This window comes from Varanus komodoensis, unplaced genomic scaffold (genome assembly GCF_004798865.1).
Source record: "Varanus komodoensis strain SLA01 unplaced genomic scaffold, ASM479886v1 scaffold16, whole genome shotgun sequence".
Classification (NCBI taxonomy): domain Eukaryota; kingdom Metazoa; phylum Chordata; class Lepidosauria; order Squamata; family Varanidae; genus Varanus; species Varanus komodoensis.
In genome coordinates, this window is record NW_025335468.1 from 9,674,241 (window position 1) to 9,680,240 (window position 6,000).

The following is a 6,000-nucleotide window of genomic DNA, read 5'->3' on the forward strand; positions in this document are numbered from 1 at the left end:
CTAAGTGCAGCTTCTTCAGCTCTTCAAAGGAGAAAGTCACACTTGGCAAAATTCTCCCTCTCTGGAGATCTTCTAGTGTTCCAGTTCAGACAGAGAGTCTTTCTGAACAGAGATATCCTCACTAAAGAAGTTCACCTTTCTAACTTGTTGAAGACAATGAAGTTGATGCTGAGTATCCTGGGAAAGGGAGTGGTCAGTGGCCTTGTTCTGTTCTCCCCTCACATGATGGCACTGAAGGGAGGAAGGGAGACAAAACACCCAAATAGGGTTATGGTCATCCAGCAAAGAAGAACAAGAATGAAGAAGCTGTGACCAGGAACTCACAGGGGCAACCCAGACACCAAGCCAGCCCCTCGGCTGCCTGAGGTGCAATACAAGATGACATTCCCAGATCCACATACAGATGTTGGCTACCCTGGCAACCAACTCTGACTTCAGAGCCAGTGATGGAGCCATTTCCCCTGCTCCACCTGAAGGCAGCAGGCTAGGTTGCGGGGCTCAGAAGCAGCTGCATGGCACTCTAGGTGCTGTCTTGCAGCACTGGCCACCTCACCTTGCTCTGCAGCCTGTGCTGTCCACCAGCACTTATTTCTGGCCTTTCTGTTAAAACAGGGGTCTCAAACTCAACTTACCTGGGGGCCGCGGGAAGTAGAGTCTGGGTGAGGCTGGGCCGCATCAAGTATTCCACCACCGCGGTGGGGGTGGGCCGCTCATCCCATGGCCAGCCCGGGTGCCGCCGGCGCTTTGAAGGCCGCAGGGCCCCTCCCCCAGGCCCTGCCCGTCCCGGCAAGTGGCCCGCGGGCCGCGAGTTTGAGACCCCTGTGTTAAAATATCAGCCAAGGTGGCAAATAATGATATGAACAATATATATTAGAATGATCCAATGGAAGAAACAAATAGATCTGAGTTTTTTTTAAAAAAATCACAGGTCATAGTCATCTGAATGCAGTTGCAGTCAAGGACTTAAATAGAAAAACCTGAAAAGGTCTCCTGGAAAAGCTGGGAGGTGTCTAGTCATCTGGGTGGTGGCTCCGCAGGCTGGCTGCTATTTGCATGTCTTCCCTGGTATCCGGGAGCAGCTTTCTTTACTTTGGTAAAAGAGGAAGCATATTTTCTCCATTGCTTCTGTACTTTTGTGGCAGGCCTGGAGCTTTAACTGGCGCCTTTTCGGTTTGCATGTCTGGGAATAAAGTGAATTATTGATCCGAAGTGTCGGGCAAGGCCAGTTAAAGCCATGCAGCCCAATAGACTTGTCAGCCAGCCAGCCAATCAGGAGTGTTTCTCACACAGCATGTAGCATATATTGGGCAATGCTTAGTCCCAAGCCATATCTTTCCAAAAATGGACAGAATCACAGTCAAACTGCTTCAAAGCTCATAGTCAATGTGTCACAAAACACAAGCGTGTCTCTCTGTAAGCGAGAGAGACAGAAACTTAAAACACGCACAATTTATCTCTCCATATTAATATGTATGTGCATGTGTACTTGTGCACAGACAATGAGAGGAACTAGTTGTGGGATGTATCCATTGTTAATCCTACTTAAAGTCAGCTGGGGCATGCTGGAAGTTGTAGGAAGTTTTTTGCTCAAACCTACACGAGATTGCACCTTAAATGAGCTCTGCACAAGCACGGCAGTATTGCACAGGCAGATTTCCTTCTGAATTGGGCCATGTAAGCCTGATTTCATTCCTAAAACACTTGCTTGGAAGTCAGTTCTGTTGAAATGAACGGAACATTTCTAAATAATTGTGGTTAGGGCATAAATCATTCTACAGCTGCATCTGCAGATTAAATCCTTGAGTAAAACCTTAATACTACATGTCAATATATAAATATTGAAATTAGACTGTCACAACCCCTTTCTGGAATCATAGCAATGCTGGGAATGTGAAAACTGACTATGATTTCATTTAACATCTAATATGTTATGAAGATGTTGGAAACGGTGAGGGTTTCCTACAGCCTCTTGTGGTTTGCTGGAGGAATGCTGTCAATTTCCTCCACGTACTTTTCATTTTATGCAAAGCCATGGTTCTCATGAGATGCTTGCAGGAGGACTTGAGCCTCCTTAAGGATGTAAATTGGAATATTCCCTGGGCAGAAACCTGGAAGAACTGACTAAACAAAAGCTTCCAGGTCAGGCTAAGATTTGTCTCGAGCAACAGCAGTAGCCACTGTATTAGAGGCTGCTGAAGATCCAGCACTTACAGTGGCATGCTAACACACCACATTTCCCCAGTATAACTGCAGCTAGGGATGTGGGAGAAATCTGCAAGGAGTTGCAATGAGCTTGGATTTCTATGAGCTGCAGGTTCTGCATCAGGTTGGCTTTCTCCAAGGTGTGTGGATTCTGCAAACTGGCTTTTATATTGGGGAAACATGTGCACTAATGTTCATTATAGCTAGGGGTATGTGAGGAATCTGACTTGCCGATGATAATCCATCAGATTCCCTGGGCTCAGCTTCCTGGATTCCAACCCACGTTGTCATGGCCCTGAGTTCCTGGCAAGCATGCCAGGAATCAAACCCTTCATGAACACTGCACAAGCGGTGTCCCTCTTCCACATCAAGTGCAGCAGCCTTTGTTCGTGTGGCACATGATGCAGGTGAAGATGCCTCCATTCTGTGAGTGTTCATGGAATTCCTCTCTGCTTGGCTTGCTTTCTAATACAGAGCCAAACATGAGAAGAAGTCCACACATGTGAGGGGTCTGATTCCCCAGTGCTTTGTTGCAATACTGATTAGTGCTAATGCGCATTTGCAAATAGGAATGAAACACTTGTATTTCCTCAAAAAGAAATCTGATTCTGTCAATGAACTGATGATGGAACAAAAGATTCCTGACAAGCTGCAAAACACAGACAGAACAGATTTGACAAAATTTATATCCCTAACTGTAACACATCCCAGAAAATTTTGTGTTAGAGTACAGAGTTCAAGAAATGTTGTAAGTATCTGAATTCCATTTTCCTGAGCTATTTATTTATTTACATATATTTATAGGCTGTCTATAATTGCCGAGACCTTCCTAGGCAGCTTACAATGCTACTTTCCACCCTTCCCAAAGCTTCCCTTCTTATTCTCAGGCAAAGACCCAAGACATTCCCTCCAGCCCAACATTAAATTGAAAATTGTTACAAAATTCAAACCCAATCAGTATGAATGCTCTGACAAATCCAGTGATTAAGGAGAAAAATGCTACATTTTTTGTTTGTACATACTGAGCCTGTAGTGTTTTGCACACTTGCCTAGGAATAACTGGATTCAGTCGGACTTAGTTCTGAGAAAACATTCCTAAGATTACACTGCAAGTACTTGTATAGCATAGGGACCCTTTTACTGGTAATAATTTATCTATACTTGTGCAGCCTCTCAAAATTCTCTATCCTATTTGTGGGCAGAGAAAATGGAGGACAATTTCACTAAATTTCTCTGTGAAGAAGAGCAATTCTCCTGCGGTTTCTCAGAAGTGGCATTTGCTCTCAGAACGGTTCTAGCACAGCAGGATTTTTCCTTTTTTGTGCTGCCACTGCAAGTGGCAATTGTAGCAAAAACACTGGCAGATTAGTCCCTATCTTGCATCTTCACCATTATTGTACCTGGTGTCATTCCAGGGCATCATTCAGGGGGTGGGAGAAGAGAATAAAAATAATGGAGAAATTTGGGGGTTACCAATAGCACAGAATTTTTTCCTTTTATTTGAAATGGTTCCACTACTCTGCAATCTCCCAGAGTACCTGCACTTCCTAGTCTGAAAAAAGTGTTGTGGGAAGAATTGTGTCATGATGTCTTACCCTGGGCTTTAATTAAAGTGCATGAACCGGGTGCCAGAAACTCGAACATACAACGAAAGGCAGGATATTCGTACTTACAGTATGCCTGCTCATCTCATAAGCAGCCTGAACCCAACTCATGAGAATTCCTGTGAAACTTTCTTCTCCTTAGAATTTCTTCTGGAAAGATATTTTTCCTATAAATTGAATGAAAGCCATCAGCAAAAATGTGGAAGAAATGGCACAGCACTAACCTATATTTCTGATGGGCTCCATGGATTTAAGAAACTTTTCTATTTTTATTTTAGTATGGTGACTTATTTTGAATTTAAACTAAAAACAGACAGGCAACATACGCAACAATTATTACCTATGTTAAGAGGCTCATTAAAGGGAAAGGAAACTAACAATTAGAGTCCTTGTAGTGTGGTATGCTTATAGGAAAATTGGAGTAAAACAGTATAAGCCAGGGATGGGGAACATGTGACACTGAAGATGTTATTGGACTGCAATAACAGTTGGCTATGCTGGCTGGGGCTGATGGGAGCTGCAGTCCAAGAAATTCTGAATAGTCACACATTGCCCACTCCTGGCCTCACTAACTATTAAGAGAGTTTGGATATCTAACCAGTAGATCCAGATATATGTGTGTGTACAGGACACATGTATATATCTGTACAGGCAGTCTCCAGTTAACAAACACATTCTGTTTCTGAGAAAACATAAATTTGTCTTTAAGTCGAATTTGTATGTAAGTTGGATCATGTTTAAATCAGTCCTCCACATTTCACTGGGCTTAGGGTCACAGGATCCCCTTGAAAACAGAAAAACTGAGACTCTCTCTAGCCCCACCCCCCCAAACTCACCAGTGGCACCTCTTTGCAGCAAGGAAATGCCAGAGGTTTCCTTTTCCGGATGGGCAGCACAGGACAGCTTGCTTTGGAGGCCTCCCTCTCTATCCTTTTGCTTCTTCCCTCTCTGTGGTGATGATGATTTTCTGCAGTATTTTTTTTTAATCAATGGGCTTTGTAACAGTTTGTTTATAAGCATCGACTGTTCGTAACTTGGACATTCATAACCTGGGGTCTGCCTGTATTGGTTTGGAAGGTGATCAGAAGCTTGAAAGGAACTTATATAGCGTTGTCATCATCATGTTGTTCTGTTATTGAAAATGATCCTTTCTCTAGATTTTTATGCATCCAGCACTTGATAGTAAACAATATTAGTAGACTTTGGTGGACGTTCTAAGGAACTGAAATGTATCACAGCCACCAGCCTGGACTGGGGATTTTGGAAGCTGGTGTGCATAAGGAAGCCTGTCTTGAATATATGGCTTCTGGCTTGGGTCCAAGCTGCTTCAGGACCAATCCTGTGTACATGATCGCAGACTCCCTTTCAACCTGTATATTTGTAAGCAGACTTTGTAGCCATGAACTTTGGAGGAGGTTTCTTCTCTAAAAGGGAAATTGACCTGGCAAAGCTGCCTAAGAACTTTTCCCCACATGAGAAGCAGAGCAGCTGGGTAAGGGAGAGCAGAATATGAAGGCAGAACTTTTGATGAGATACTTTGCTTTAATTTCTTACACTTGCTATTGTCCTAGGCATATCATAGAGACCGACTCTTATGTAAAGCAGACTCATTCAGAGATGAAACAAATTTGCTGGTTTTTTTTTTTTTTTTTTTTTGGTGGATTAGATGCCAACTCTTCCCTAGATATTCTCTGACAGTTAGTACATTTACTGAATATTTTGTGTTTGCATTTACCTTCCAGCGATAGCTGACATGCAATAGTATTTAACATCTGGGAGTAAAGATAGCTGATCTCCTAGCTCACTTCATAGAAAGGGAGGGTCTGAATTTAGGTGCCTCTGCACACCCTTCCTGCCAGAAAGCTCACTGACATTTGGATGGGGACTTTCACACAGGGGGAGAGGTAAACAGGATGAAGAGAGAAAATTTCTGGCTTCTTCTTTTAAATCTGACTTGTGTTGGTTCCTGGCTTGAGCACACCAGTCTTCTGTAAACAATTTTTCCCTGCAACAGTTAACACAAATATTGTATATAATATTTTAACCACCAAATACTTATATTTTAGACCATCAAGTGAACACAATCTCACAGCACACTGCTTATTTCTCCTAAACAGAAACATCGTTGAAATAAAGGGCTCAATAAAAAAGCAAAGGCTTACGGCCCAAGATGAATAAAATTTTATGAGATCTA